This window comes from Notamacropus eugenii, chromosome 3 (assembly GCF_028372415.1).
Source record: "Notamacropus eugenii isolate mMacEug1 chromosome 3, mMacEug1.pri_v2, whole genome shotgun sequence".
NCBI lineage: Eukaryota > Metazoa > Chordata > Mammalia > Diprotodontia > Macropodidae > Notamacropus > Notamacropus eugenii.
In genome coordinates, this window is record NC_092874.1 from 432706692 (window position 1) to 432721368 (window position 14677).

Below are 14677 nucleotides of genomic sequence, written 5' to 3' on the forward strand. Positions count from 1 at the left end.
ACGTGGCTAGAAAGCTAAATTTTGGAGTCAGGAAGACTTGGGTCCGAATCCTTCCTGTAACACTGGCTGTGTGACCCTGGTCAAGTCCTTTCATCTTTCTGGGTCTCAGTTTTCTCATCTGCAAAATGGGACTTATAATACAACCTACTTTACAAGGCTACTATTGTGAGGTTCAAATCAGAGAATATATTTAAAATACACTGCAAATCTTACAATCTGAGTTATAATAGCCAGGCCTCTGCCCAGCCACAATACAGCCTAGAAGTTGTGGGGGCTGAGGCAAAGGTCAGGGTGTTTTATTATTTCTCCACCTCCCTGGCATCTTCCACTTGGGTAAAATACTGTGAAGAACTTCTCTCAGCAAGTATATATCAGTCTGAGCTCTGTCTACTAAGACTTAGAACTGGCTTCGGTGAGTCTCATTTACATCAAACAATTCTCCCAGAAAGCCTGTTATACTGCTTCAAAAGTCGTGAACCACACATCAAAAACAGGAAAGGACTGGATTACTTTGCTGAGCCATAAACCCAACCAAACACCAATATTCATTATTTTACTCAGCTACAAACCAAACAAAAAAAAATTAAATACGTAGTGAATCCGTTCCTACTAGAAATACCCTCGATCTGTTTCCTAAAATGATTGAGCTGAAACACTTTTGCACACTGCTTACATTTGCCAAACTGACTATAAATCAAATCACTATCATATGATTCAGGTTCCTGCTTCCAAAATTACATTTCTATTTTGTATTGATTCTGGTAGCATTAGCCGATGAGGTCATTTCTTCCTGTCACAAGAAGAGTACTGTGAAGTTTAGGAAAGGACCTTCCCTCTGAGATTTTCTGGCTCTTCTATGAAATGACCCATTGGATACAGAAGCCCTGGGGTCAGTTAAGTTGCTTGCTTGTTAAGTGCCTTTGTGCCAGGCACTGTGTTAGGGGACAGGGATACAAAGTGAGAAAGCCAAAAGAAACAGTTACTGCTCCCAAGGCATTTATTTATCAGAGAAAACAATTTGTGCACAGATAAATACACAAAACATAGATGGTGTAAATATGAAGTCATTTTTTTAGGGAGGGGGAAGGAGACAGAGGGACAAATAACTGTGGAAATCACAATGAGGGAAATTAGCACTGATTCTTGAAGGAAGCCAGGGATTCCAAGAGACAGCACGAAGGTGGGAGAGCGTTCCAAGAATGGGGAGTTAAGTCTGTAAAGGCACCCATCCCAGGGGGGATTGGAACCTCTCATAAGGGAAACAGAGTGTGGTTCAATTTCTCAGTAATGCAGTACCTGAGGGAGAATGGAAGTAAATAGAGCCTGGAGTGCACTAGAACTGTTGGAGCCTCGTGAGATAGGGAGCCATGGTGGCTTCTAAACAGAGGAGGCATATGAGTAGAGTTAGACTCTAGGAACCTCTATTTGGGAGGGTATGTGGAATTGGATTGGAGGTGGAGAGAATCAGGAAACAGGGAGACCAATGGATAGGTTCTGACAATACCCGCCTGTATCTGTCCCCTTCTCTCTGCTGTGTAAGTGGAGAGGAGCCAGGTGCAAGAGAAGTTATGGAAGTAGGACCTATGAGATATGGCAACTGATTGGATATGGCGGATGAGGAAGAAGGAAGGGTACAGAATTAACACTGAGGTTTCATATCAAGGTGACTAGAAGGATGATCATCCCTTTGATCAATTAAGTGATACAAGGAATAGAGTACTGGAAGAGCCATCAGGAAGTCAAAGTTTTTTCAATTGTGTCAGACTTTTCATGACTCCATTTGGGGTTTTCTTGGCAGAGATACAGGAGTTGTTTGCCATTTCCTCCTCCAGCTCATTTTACAGATGGGGAAACTGAGGCAAAGAGGGTTCAGTGGCTTGCCCAGGGTCAATCAGTTAGTAAGTATCTGAGGCCAGATTTGAACTCAGAAAGCTGAATCTTTCTGGTTCCAAGCCCAATGCTCTACCCATTACACTACCTAGCTGCCCCTAGTCAGAAAGAAATGAATTCAAATTCTGCTTGAGAAACTTAGTAGCTGAGTGACCCTGGGGAAGTCACTTCACCTATCTGCCTCAGTTTCTTCAATATAAAATGAGAATAATCACAACACCTACTTCTTAAAGGTTGTTGTGAAGATTAAATGAAATGACAATTTCAGCGCAGCACTTGCACAGAATTATATCATTGGTGCTTAATAAATCCATGTCTCTATGCACTTTTCCACCCCCCCATACACCTTCCCTCCCCTCCCTCTGTTTCTCTTCTACCTTTGCTCATGTTTTCTCCTTTATTCCTCATGATTCCTGAGGACAGTGGCTATACACCAGGACAGTTTAGTCGTGGCCTCAGAGGCTCAATCCTTTAGTCATTCCACAACAGGAATTCTCCTCCCCTCCCTTCCCCCACATGATATTTCTACCTGGAAATTAGTGAAGGGTTAGAGAGATGTATAAACTCGGAAGTCACTAAGGAACTAGTCAGTAAATTGCTTCATCTCACACACTCCCCTTTTCTTGGTACATGCAGTTCCTTAAGTTCATTTAATGTTAAAATGACTTTGCATGATTCATAAAGAAAAGTTCCAGGTTTGTTGATTAAAAGCAGTATATTCTTCTAGTGGCTTCTGCTACAAAAATGGACCACTGTGCAAAGACACGATCTTTTGGAATCTTCACGGGAATGGACAAAAATCACTTCTAAAAAAAAATATCAATGACTAAAAATGCTTTGTGTAAAAATAAAATACAAAGTTTTCATTTTAATATGATCAAATTCCAAAATGTCCTAATGCAATGGGGATTATAGACTCAAATTGGGTATTATTTGAGATATTATTCCGACAACCTTTTCAGTAAAGTTCTATAAACTGCTCCCAACAGGTCTATCTATTTCTAGCTAATTTTCTTGTTAATGATCTCAGTACTTAGCCTTTGTATTCATTCTAAGTGGTAGGAAATGAGCTGCCTCTAAGATGAGCATCCAGCAAGCATCCTTCCATAATACTGAATGTAATGAATTTCTGAGCCAAGGTCACATCACTCAAGAAATGTTTGCTGAGGGGGTGTTAAAGTCACACCCAAGAGCTAGAGGAAGCCTCTTAGGCACCTACATTCAGCAGGGACTATTAAAATGGTCATTTGATTTTGAACACTTTCTTTAGCAGATGTAGAATGTTTTCTTCCTCAGAATTCATTTATTCTAAATTAAGAAATCATTTGGCCATTTAAAAAGCAGGAAAGATCATTTTTCTTTTCCAGTCTATAAGTGAACAGGAAGAGGAAGGTGAAGATTGAGTTAGCTGCAGAACACAGTATTTTAAGTTTCACAGATTGCTGAAATAGTCTATTTTAAAATACCAGTTAGATCTTAAAACACACATTTTACATTCATTGCTTATTTACATTCATTGATTATTAAAGAATCCATATGTTTGCTTTGTTAAAGTTATTATTGAAAAAATACTAAGAATATTTATTTCTTACTTGTGTTCAAGTAAAAGTAATTAAAGCATCTTTTGTCATAAGAAAAAAAGTTACAGTTCCTTCTAATACAAGGTGTCCCAGAAGTCTTAGTGCTGTGTTAAATTATTAGAGCTAAGGGCACTAAAGCTATTACTGCCTGAAATGGCACTGAGACTTTTGGGACACCCTGTAAATCAAGGCCTGATCTAGAAGAATTTACTTTTCAGTAATAATACACATACCTACTTCAATTAGTTCTCTTAAATAAATAGATAAATCTTTCATCTTTTGATGTACCTGCAAAATTAATGTTAAAAAAAATCCTAACCTTAACCTTCCCCAAAAGTAACCTAAATCTGCCTCTGGAAAATGTAAAAATGTTCAGAAAAAAAATACCATGAAGGACTTCAGAATCAGAAGGCCTCTAAAGTCCCTGCTTCCGATATCCCTCAATTCACATCACCAATCTCCATACCTGTTAACAAAAGTTCTATAATATACAGAAGATAGCCAGGGTCACCAAGATAGATGTTACTCACCATTGCTACTACTATTTTTTTGTAGTCAAAAAAGTTTGATTTCTATCTTAAAGGGTTTTTACAAGTAAACAAGGCCATTCCCGGTTCACTCATAAGATTTAAGTGGACCAATAAAGAGCAAGCTAAGATTTAAAAAAGGATTGTAATTAGACCAAATTTGTGCTTCAGTTAAGGTGTTTTCCACTATTACTTCATTAGTGTAACTGAATAGATTTTTAATAATGTCAAACTCATGTTAAAAATGTAACTTTTTTTTTTTGTTAGATATGAAAAAGGGCCTCATTTAGTAGTGGTTCAAATCAACTTTTCCTCTTGCCACTAATACTCACACATCTTATTTCCTGATGAGACCTAAGGATTCAGTCTATCCAATTTACTACATATAGATTGTTAACACAGCTCCCAAAAGGTCAAAGCCAGAACTGTACTTCCAAATTCAGGTGAACTATAATGAGGGAATCTTTCTTTCCTAGTCTCTAACTATATAAACACAGCTGAAGAAAATAATGGATGAAGAGATGGCTAAAAATACTTTAAGGATGCAGATTTCAAGAAAAGAATACAGGCCTCGATATGTAAAACACTTAAGAACATCATAACTTTTTGTTTCATAAAGATTTCTCTGTTACTAATGCAATGTATTGTTTATAGCCTAAATGTAACAGAATTATAATAATACATAATTATACAGAAGTACCTCTAATTCATCTCTAATTAATTAACAAATTGGCTGGCTGAGAAGAGAGTTTGCAAACAGACTTCTCAGGAGGACGAGGAACAAGGAATATGTTCACAATTCACACAGCTTATTGGCAAAGAGAGCCAGCATCATAATGTATTTCTGATTCATACCTCTAAATCAAACTCTTTTTTTCCTCCAGTATAAATTTAAAATGTCCTGAGGACTTTGAAAGTAACACTGTAATTCTTCTACAAGTAATTTATCACTCTTTTAAAATAAATAATACTGAAATATGTAAGGCAGCAGAGACCTAATTTCTGAAGAACAGGAAACTAGCTCTTTTCAAAGAAAATGCTACATTTATCATTTAAAACTGCAATTCCAAAAATTGTTTTCCAAGTAGCTAAGTTGTGAAGATCTATTAAAAGAGGTGACCCTGGTCCACGTTTTAGTTTTAATGAAGTTATGGATTGGTCCGGGGGTTTTTGGGCTTTTAAAGAATCCAAACCCACTCTCCCCATCCCAACATGGGCAGGCAGGAATCTGACTTAAGCAATTTTAGAGAAATGCTTTTTTTTTCCTTTTCTTAAAGGGGGTCATTTTGTCTCTGAAACTATAATTTCTACTTTGAGCAGCTTCCTGTTTTATTGATGCCAATGTTAGTTTCAATAATGCTGGTTTTACTGTGCTTGTGGTTAAAAACTAGAAAACAAAGGGCTGAAGAGGAATATTTGATAAAAATCTGGTATCAGAGCAACAGAAGTAGGGTTTTTCCTATATCATGTAGCAAAGAAAAGAAAAAGCCATGCTGGTCCCCAGCTGAGTCTTAAAATTTAATATACCCATCTAGTTTTAAAGGTATCGTCAGCATACTGAATATCATATGTCATATGATTTAAATAAAGGAGGAAGAAAATCATTTGTGTAAAGTATATGTTATGACAAAAGAAAAATGTGTAGTTCTATTTTTGCATTTTCCTTTTGACTGATATATTCTCGATTGAATTTAATAAACACTTATTAAGCACCTACTGTTGACTAAGCTCTGGGAAAAGAAAGATGGCAGGGTATGTTGCCCTCAAAGAGTTTATAATATAGTGAAAGAGGCTGGGCCACCATAAGATATACAAATAACCACGATTTAAGTGAGAAAATGAGTATAATTGCCACCACAGAATTCCTGACTCTCAGGTTGGATGGGACATCAGAGGCCATCTAACCCTACCTGTATCCCCTCTACAACAGGACAAGCATCCACCTTTGCCTGAAGACCTTTGGGGGAAGGGGACATAATCCATTCTACCCAAACTGTCAGGAACTTTTGTTCTTACATCAAATCTCAAACTCCAATTCTCCAAAAACTTTTCTTAATTACCCTTTCAGTTCCAATTCTATGATTTAGTAATTACAAATATTTAATTTCTCATGTAAAATTGTCCATGACTGCATAATACTTAAAGCTGAAGTTATTCACAAAAATGGAAAACTAAGACATTTTATTGTAACAATTAGAAAAATCCTGAAATTTGTCTATTACTATTTACTCGAAAATGTATAATCGATGTACAATCACAAAAAGGCTATCAGGGCTTATTTTTTGGGGGGGAGGCTTATGATGATCAATGATACCTGTCCATCATTTTATTACAGTATTTAATTTCCTAAGTAATTTCCCCCGAAATTTTTATGGAACATCCATGTCCAATTCCTAAAGAGAACAAGAAGGGGGAGTTAGCTCTACGTTACTACATAGCAATGATGAGTTTCCTATGCACAAGAGGAGGGTTACAGGGCACCTGAAGTCCACTGTGGTTAGGCACTTAGTTTGACAGGGTCCGTTTTATGAATAAGTAATTCATTGATCTCTCCATAGAGAGAAACTTTCTTTTCACAACTTGAAAAAAAATAAAACAAAAACCAAAACCACACCTTTGAAGTGAAAAGTAGCATGGCTGATAAAATGATACATTTTAATTAAAATATGTCCAAAGTCCATTTCCCCGTCCAAATATTTTCAACAGCTAATTCAAGCAAATTACCAGAAGAAATTACACCTATGCATTTTGGCCTTAAGCTCATTAGGCAAAGTTACTTTAAAAGCCCTTAATGCTTTTAGGTCAGAATGATAAATATTCCAAGTCCCCAATAGTATTACAGGTCAGTTATTACCAGAATATCACTACTGGCTTTCACTCGGACTTTATGGGCTAGTGGTCTCACAAGGATCCCTCCAGGGCTTCAGCCGGCTCCGCTGTCAGTCACCACTGCAAATGCCAAACGTTCCGCAAACTTTCTCACCAAAGCACTTCAAGAAAATGTCGCTGATGCGAGCTGACTCACCCAAGTTGTAGAAGTCAGCGGCGATGAAGGTGCCGACGGAGCCCTCCTACCCCTTCGGATCAAAGTGGAGCAGCTGCTCCTCCTCTTCACCTGACCCCATATAAAAGCCGTGGATCGGTGACTCCCAGTTTCCGGCGCTCTTTCCCTGGCCCCTCCCCAAAAGCCCAGGCACAAAGTACCACCTTTCTCTTCACCCTCACACCCTCCTTCCACCCCCAACCCCAAGGAACCTGTCATCTCTGTTTACCTGACCCACCTCGTTTCCCCCGCAAGAGTTCAGAGGAGCATAGCCTGCTGCTGTCCTGCGCCGTGCCCACATGGCATCGAGGGACTCAGCTTGGCAGCACGGGGCACACTGGGGAACTCCTAGTACCAGCGCGCTCATCCTGCTGCTCGGAAGCAGGCTGGCATCCCTGGGCCCCTCCTGCCCCGTGCATGCTCCCAGAACTTCGGGAGGGCTGGGGGCTGTCATCACCTGTTACTTCCCTGCACTACAACCCCAGGGCAGACCTGGCGGACAGAAGGACAGTCAGACAGAGAGACAGATGCTCTGTTCCCTTGCCTAGGTCGGCAAGGCCGGGGGGGAGCCACTTGCATGGCGTCCGCCCTTCACACAGGGCACACAGTCTCCCAGGAAACTTCCCTCCCTATTCTCGGGGGACAGTGACCCCCTTCCCAACCCTCCGTATTCCAGGGCACTCGGACTCAGCTCCCTCTGACCCCAGGTCGCTTAAGTTCTACGACTCCTTTCCGGGGCCACTTAGCCCTGGAGCCAAGCCTCGGTGCCCTCTCTCTTCCGTGACATAAGACCCCAGAGTCTCTTGTCCCGGGGCAGGGAACACGCACCCTGCGCGGCTTCCTTTCGGCTCAGAGCCCCCTCGGCCCGGGCCACAGGAGCTGCGAGTCTCCTTTAGTGACTCGGGCACACACAGACCCGCGTGCCCTTAAACTCGGGCCACTGGGCACGCCTGTGAATCTTTATCCCAAGACATCTAGGTCCGCGACCCTCGTAGTCCGGGACACGGCGGCCGAGGAGGGAGCCCTGATCCCGGGACACCCGGCGACACGAGTGCTCCCGGCTACGGGACCCCAGACGCGTGGGGGCTCTTGGCCCCAGGCACCCAGCCCCGGGCTGTTTTGGACAGCCCTCTCCCCGGTCCCCGCGGCCGCGGCCCAGCCCAGCGGGGGCGCTCTGACCTGCGGCCGGTGGCGTCCCTGGCTCCCGGTGTCCGCCCCAGCTGAGCCGAGCCAGACCGGGCAGCTCCGGTGACGGTGACGGCGGCTGCGGCTCCGGAGTGTCAGCGCGCTCTTCCTGCGCGATCGCCAAGTGCGGCCGGGGCCGGGGCCGGGGCGGGGGGCGGAGGCTGGGGGCAGGGTCCTGGACTGGGAGGGGGCAAGGAGAGAGGAGGAGGGGAGGAGGAGGAGGAGGAGGAGGAGGAGGTGGGAGGAGGAGGAGGAGGAGGGGGAGGAGGAGGAGGAGGAGGAGGAGGAGGAGGAGGAGGAGAGGAGGAGGAGGAGGAGGAGGAGGAGGAGGAGGAGGAGGAGGAGGAGGAGGAGGAGGAGGAGGAGGAGGAGGAGGAGGAGGAGGAGGAGGAGGAGGAGGAGGAAGGGGGCGGGAGCGGGGGCGGCGCGCAGGGACCTGCGCTCCCCGCGCGCTCGCTGCTGGCTGGCTGGCTCGCTGGCTCCAGGACGGAGCCGCTTCCGAACCAGCACCAGCCCGCGGCCGGCCCCCCGCAGCGCTCGGGTCGGCTCGGCCCTCCGAGCGGGGGACAGCGCTGCCTCCCCGGAGTGAGCCCACCCCGCCCGCTACGGGGAAGTAACTTTGGGGTCGGGATGGCAGAGGCGGGCAAGAACGCGGCTCTCCTCTGGAAGCCTGGAGGTCAGCCGGGACAGCCTGCGAGGGTCCGGAGAGTGGAGAGCAGAGCAGGGCGCAGTTGGAGAGCCGAGGCAGGGACTTGGCATCTGGAAGAGAAAAGCGGGGCCGAAGCACTTCGACCACTTAAGCCTTAAACTGAGTCATTTCTGTTATCCTGAGCGAGAATGGAAGCGCCTTGGGGACAGAGTTGGGCTGGAAGCAACCTGGGCACAGAGAGACCAGAAGCTGTTTGAGGGGGCACCTCGACGAGAGCTGTGGTGGCCAAACTTCTTGCTTCCAGCACTGTAATTTTCTTTGTATCGAGACCCTTGGAGGGGAAAGTTGGGAGACTTCCGAAAGCCCACGTGCAGTCATGCAAATGCAGAGGTTTGCTAGGGTTTGTTGCATACAATTTAAGGAAGTCTAGAGCTTGTGGATGCAATTGTAAATTCCAAAAGATTCCCAGCTCCCTGAGCTGAATTCCTTCAGGGCATACTATTTTGGAACTGCGGGACTGGCAGCAACTTGGCCACTTTGCCTCAACTTACTCAGCGCACGTTTAGATGGAAAGTTTCTTGAGGCCAGCAAAGCAGTCATAGGCCCGAAACTCCTAGGGGACAAACTTAAACCAGAGACCGACGTAGAATTCCACCGGCCCTTTCTCAAGGCCAGACAGAATGGAAACTGTTTGAGGACAGACTTAGCCCGGAAACTCCTCACTGAGGGATGGAAAGTGCCTCATGGAGGGCAACAGCCTTAGTCTGCAAAGATTTTCTAGGCCAGAAAGGGTTTTCCAGCATTTGCCCTAGAAAAAGCACCTGGAACGCTAGGGACTGGGTTGGAAGCCCAGCTAAGTCACTTGACCCTTGTAAGACCTTCGTGAGTCATTTCCCCTTATTCCCTCAGTTTCCCTCAGCATTACACTTTCCTAACTGTAAAGTGGGTTGGACTGGGCCTGGCCATCTCCAAGGTTTCTTTCCCTCTCTAAAGCCTTCCACAATGGATTTTGAAGGTGGGTTAGCCCGGTAGTGAAATAAAGGGGCAAGTGACTAGGCTTAGACAATCATTCTTTGAAGTAGGGAGGGCCCCAGCTCCACCTCTGAGACCCCAAACGACCCTCTTCTTCCTTTGCTGCAGTAATCCAATTCATTTACAGGTCATGGCATCACCTCCCTGATATGGGCCCAGAACAAAGGGCAGACAGCCCCAAATGCAACTTTTACTAGTCAAAAGATTATCTACTTTGTCACCGAGAGGGATGTATCAGTCTTCTAAGTCCTCTCTCCCATCCCATCCCACCCAATCCAAGCACTGCTAGTAAACATATATAGGAACAAAAGACAGAAAATGAGATCCATTAAGTGAGATGCTCACAACTTCCTAGCATCACAGTATTGTGGAAAGAGCTCTGCTCTGGAGACAAAGGTCCTAGATTCAAATTCTACCTCATGCTTGTTATGATCTTAACATACAGGTTAAGTCACTCAACATCCTGGAGCCTCAGTTTCCTCATCTGTAAAATGGGGGAGGGAGGCTTGGACTTGAGAGTTTCTGAGGTCCTTTCCAGTTCTAAATCAGTGATCCTTATTTCTCTCCATTCCTACTAAATATTGTTTCATATGAGCTGTAGATGATCTTCTATAAAAATATCCTCTCTATCACATATTCTGAAAGGCAGTATGGACAGATGAAAAGAACACCAGATTTGTAGTCAGAAATCCTGGGCTCAGTCCTGGTTCTGGCATGTATCAGACATATGACCCCTGGTGGTCTCCCCAGTATCAGTGTCACTTCATTGTCCTGGGGCCTCTCTCCACCTCCCTCAATTCCCCATCTCCCCACCAACTGGAAGTATATTTAAAGCTGCTGAGACCAAGCAAAGTTTGTGGTACTCATCTCAAACATGGAATCTTCTAGTTTATGACCCTGTAGGAACAATTTTTTCCCCTTCATTTCAAAAAGCATATTCCAAGTATATGAAGAATAACCAGTTCTCCAGTTCTACCACAAGGGACCTAACTGAAAAGCCTTCTGATGACCAAAAGGTATAAAACTTCTTTTCATCAATGCTAATGAAGAACACACCTTGCTGCTAACCAGGAGTGTACCTTATTTCAGTTTTTTGGGCAATCTTTTTTTTCTCCTGAATCAAAATCTCAAATGAGAAAATTGATATTAGTGATCCAACCCCAAATGAACCAAGTTCTAATTACAGAATGCTCATAACTAAAGTCACTCAGGAGTGTAAAGTAGACTCAACATTTTCCCCGCTCAAAAATATTCTTCTAGTATGTGTGGGCTACTTACTGCCTTCCTCTTACAACAATGAAGCAGAATGGTATCAGTTCATTGGATCATGGATTGAGAGCTAGAAGGGACCCTAGAAGTCGTCTAGTCTAATGGCTTCATTTTATACATATACATGTTGAAGTCCAGTTAAGTGACTAGCTCAAGGTTACCCAAACAGTGAGTGGCAGAGTCAGGATTCCAGCTCTGGTCCTGATTACTTGAGATGAGCTGTTGGGTTTTATGGTTGTTTGCTTTCCCCCATCTTCTAAACTCCTCCTCTCCTGTCTGCCTCCCTCTCGCCTTCCTTCTTCTCTTCAGAGGAAGGTAAATTTGGATGGTCAAAAGGTGTCCAGTTGTCTTGGGTTTTACTGGCTTCTTTCCTGTCTGTCCTGTCCTCTCCTAAAACCTTAAACCTACTGCACTCTGAAACTGGGACTCCAATGGACCCCTGCCTAAGGTCTCCTCTGGATCCTCCTAGCTTTAGATTATCAATAGTAACTGTTGCTGTTTCCCACCCAGCCTGAAGTCTTTCTTTTTCTTTATCTGATTAAAGGGGCCATGCCCTGGCTATTTCTTAAACAGGCCTATTCAATGAATGGGTGTTGCCTCACCCTAGGTGAGTACCTGCAAAGACCTTGACCTAAAGGGCCCAAGGTCTCCCAGTGCACCCTGGGTCATCTCCAATCATCCTAAGGAATATCAGATCACTGGATTCGGATGGCCCTGGAGGAGAAGTGAGGCTGGTGACCTTGCACAGCCCTCCCTCACTCAAGCCAAAGTCAAGCGCAAGTCATGTCATCATTTCTCTGATGGCATGGTCTTCTTCGGCAGTGAAGGATGAACACAATGCCATGTGACTAATGGACTAACACCTCCTTCTCCACACTGCTATTCCCACTGGTTCTTTGAGTTGGATACAAGATGTCCCAATAGTATTGGACTAAGCCTAAACAACACTAAGACTTTTGGAGCATCTTGTATTTTAGGCTGTAGTTCTTTTGAATCCAAATCAAAAACAAACACACACATTTCAAATAAACATATGCAGTTCAAATATGTGTGTGTGTGTGTGTGTGTGTGTGTGTGTGACACACGTTCATAGACATAATGACTTGTCTGGAGTCATATAGCTAGTAAGATTTAAACTCAGGAAGATGAGTCTTCCTGTTTGCAAGGCCAGTGCTCTATCCACTGTGCCATCTAGATGCATATGGATGTATGTCTATATGTGTGCATATATACATACCTATAGACAGAGTTCATATATATGTATATATATATATATATACATATATATACACATAATTCATATATATGCTTTCCTTCTCACTAAGGAAATTTCTTCCCTTCTGTTTATAATTGTGCAATAAAAATACGTGCCACATGGGGAGGAAATGGAGGTCTAGTAATGTGGATTGACCGTAATTGAATTGATTTCCATAGTATTCTGAACATACTCAAATTGGCTCCCCTGGGAAAAGACTCCAGACATTTTAATATACCAATGATTTTTTAAAAAATGCTGTGTTTAAAAAAATTCAGTAGAATCTTTCTTCAAATAAGGTGACTCAGTTCAGGGTCCAAAAAAAGAGTACATTAACCATTTAACACTTATCCTAGTATTTTGTTACTTTGCTCTAGAAGGATAAAGAAAATGAATGTTCTAATCAGTCTTCTCACTTATGGTAACTATAGATTCCTGTACAGATGTGCTTAATCTTTCTCTTTCTCTTTGTATTTTTATAGTTTTATGGATTCAGTTTTCTTGTACACTCCATTCATTTCCCCATATTCTCAACCCCCACTCTCATGCCCATTTGAATCTTCTTTTATAACAAGGAAAGATGCTTGAGGGAAAGCAACCAATACATATAGTGACTATACCTGTCAGCTCATGAAACTTTCTATACCTGTTGCCTCTTACCTCTCTACTGCAATTGGTAATTTTGGTAATTTTAGTAATCACATTTTGATAATTCTCATAATATTTCAAGCTTTTTCATTATTATTATTATGTCTGGCAGGGTGATCTGTGAGCAGTGATCTTTTATGTTACTATTAAAATTGTTTTGGGGTGCCACAAACCAGGCCCACATAAGACAATGAACTCGACTGATACATGTTTGTGTGTTCTGACTGCTCAGTTAACTGGTCTTCTCTTGCCTCTCTCCCTCTCCTCAGACTTCCCTATTCCCTGAGACACAACAGTATTGAAATTAGGCCAATTATCCTTAGAATGGCCTTTAAGGGTTCAGGTGAAAGGAAGCCTCAATAGATAGGGCAAACTTCATTGTTTTCTTATTTTAAGAAATTACCATAGCCTCCCCAACCTTCAGCAACCACCACCTTGATCAGTCCCATTAACATTGAATGAAGATCCTATACCACAAAAGGATTATGACTTTGATGACAGCTCAGGTGGTTAGAATTTTTTTTAACAATAAAAAATTTTAAAAGTAAGATATGTATATACATATATATATATTTAGACATAATACTATTCCACAATTAATAGACTATAGTATAAACACAACTTTTACATGCACTAGGAAACCAAAATATGTGACTTATTTTATTGTTTTATTAAAGCAGTTTAGAATCAAACTGTCTCCAAAGTATGCCTATATTAAAAATGATGACACTTAATTGCTCACTCATTCATGAACTTCCCTCAGATGTGAGGCCTTCTTACCCTGGTACAATTTACTATTCCAGTGGCCTGCTTGCTCTGGTAAACCCTTCTATAAGGCCTGCTATCCTTTTGCCATTGGTCAGTTCCTCTTGGAGCCTCTGTTTTGTGGAGAGGCCTGTCTTCCAAGCCATGCCCCTACAGTGGTGTTTTTCAATTGCTTCCTTCCTCCCTTCCTTCCTTCCTTCCTTCCTTCTTGTTTGTCAGGTCCTTTTACCTGTTTCTCTCTACAATACCCACAGCCAGGGCTGACTCACTTCTCTTTGAGTCACCCTCAGAAGTCACCCTCCTTAAAGCTATCTTCTATCTAGGAACTCTGGATTGGTAGGGAATATCTAACTTTTACATAGGCTAACACTTGGAATTTCAATAGTTTTGTTCATACCTCTGCTAAAAGGGTGACAAACCATAAATTCTTCTTTGTATATCATTTAATATCATCACACCTTGAAGTCTCTGTTACCTGTCCTTTATCAACTGTGATTTTATCAACTGGGCTGGGGGCAGAAGGAAGGAAATCAGTTGATCACAAATGTCTTCCACTACACTCCACATTTCCTTGCTGTTTTGGAAGTAATCTATAAATTGACATAAAGGGTAAAATGATATAATTTAATATTTCTTTAACATTTTTTCTTTGACATTGAAGGAGGTGGTGCCTTGCTCACTCATTTTTAGTATACTTTTCACAATTTTGAAATATGTTTCTAATATAATATTAAAAATAATGATAAAATATTTTTTTTTCTAGTTAATGCCTTTCTTCTTTATTTTCCCACAAAGGGAAAATACTCTAGGTGGTTCTAGAAGAAAGCATTCCTC

The 14677-nt window shown here is 42.7% G+C and overlaps 1 protein-coding gene across 5 annotated transcripts in view; it reads right to left on the reverse strand.

Annotated features, from left to right (window-relative positions):
* The window catches only part of PPARG (peroxisome proliferator activated receptor gamma), a 168998-nt gene extending 160635 nt beyond the window's left edge, over positions 1–8363 (reverse strand). For 2 of the 5 annotated variants that reach the window (XM_072598462.1, XM_072598458.1), the window contains exon 1: positions 7023–7143. The gene's annotated coding sequence lies outside the window, so the exon portion shown is untranslated. Of the gene's footprint in view, positions 1–6851; positions 6963–7022; positions 7144–8219 lie in introns of those variants that run through there. The other 3 variants (XM_072598457.1, XM_072598461.1, XM_072598459.1) reach the window with 3 other exon arrangements.
* Positions 8364–14677: the final 6314 nt, after the last annotated feature.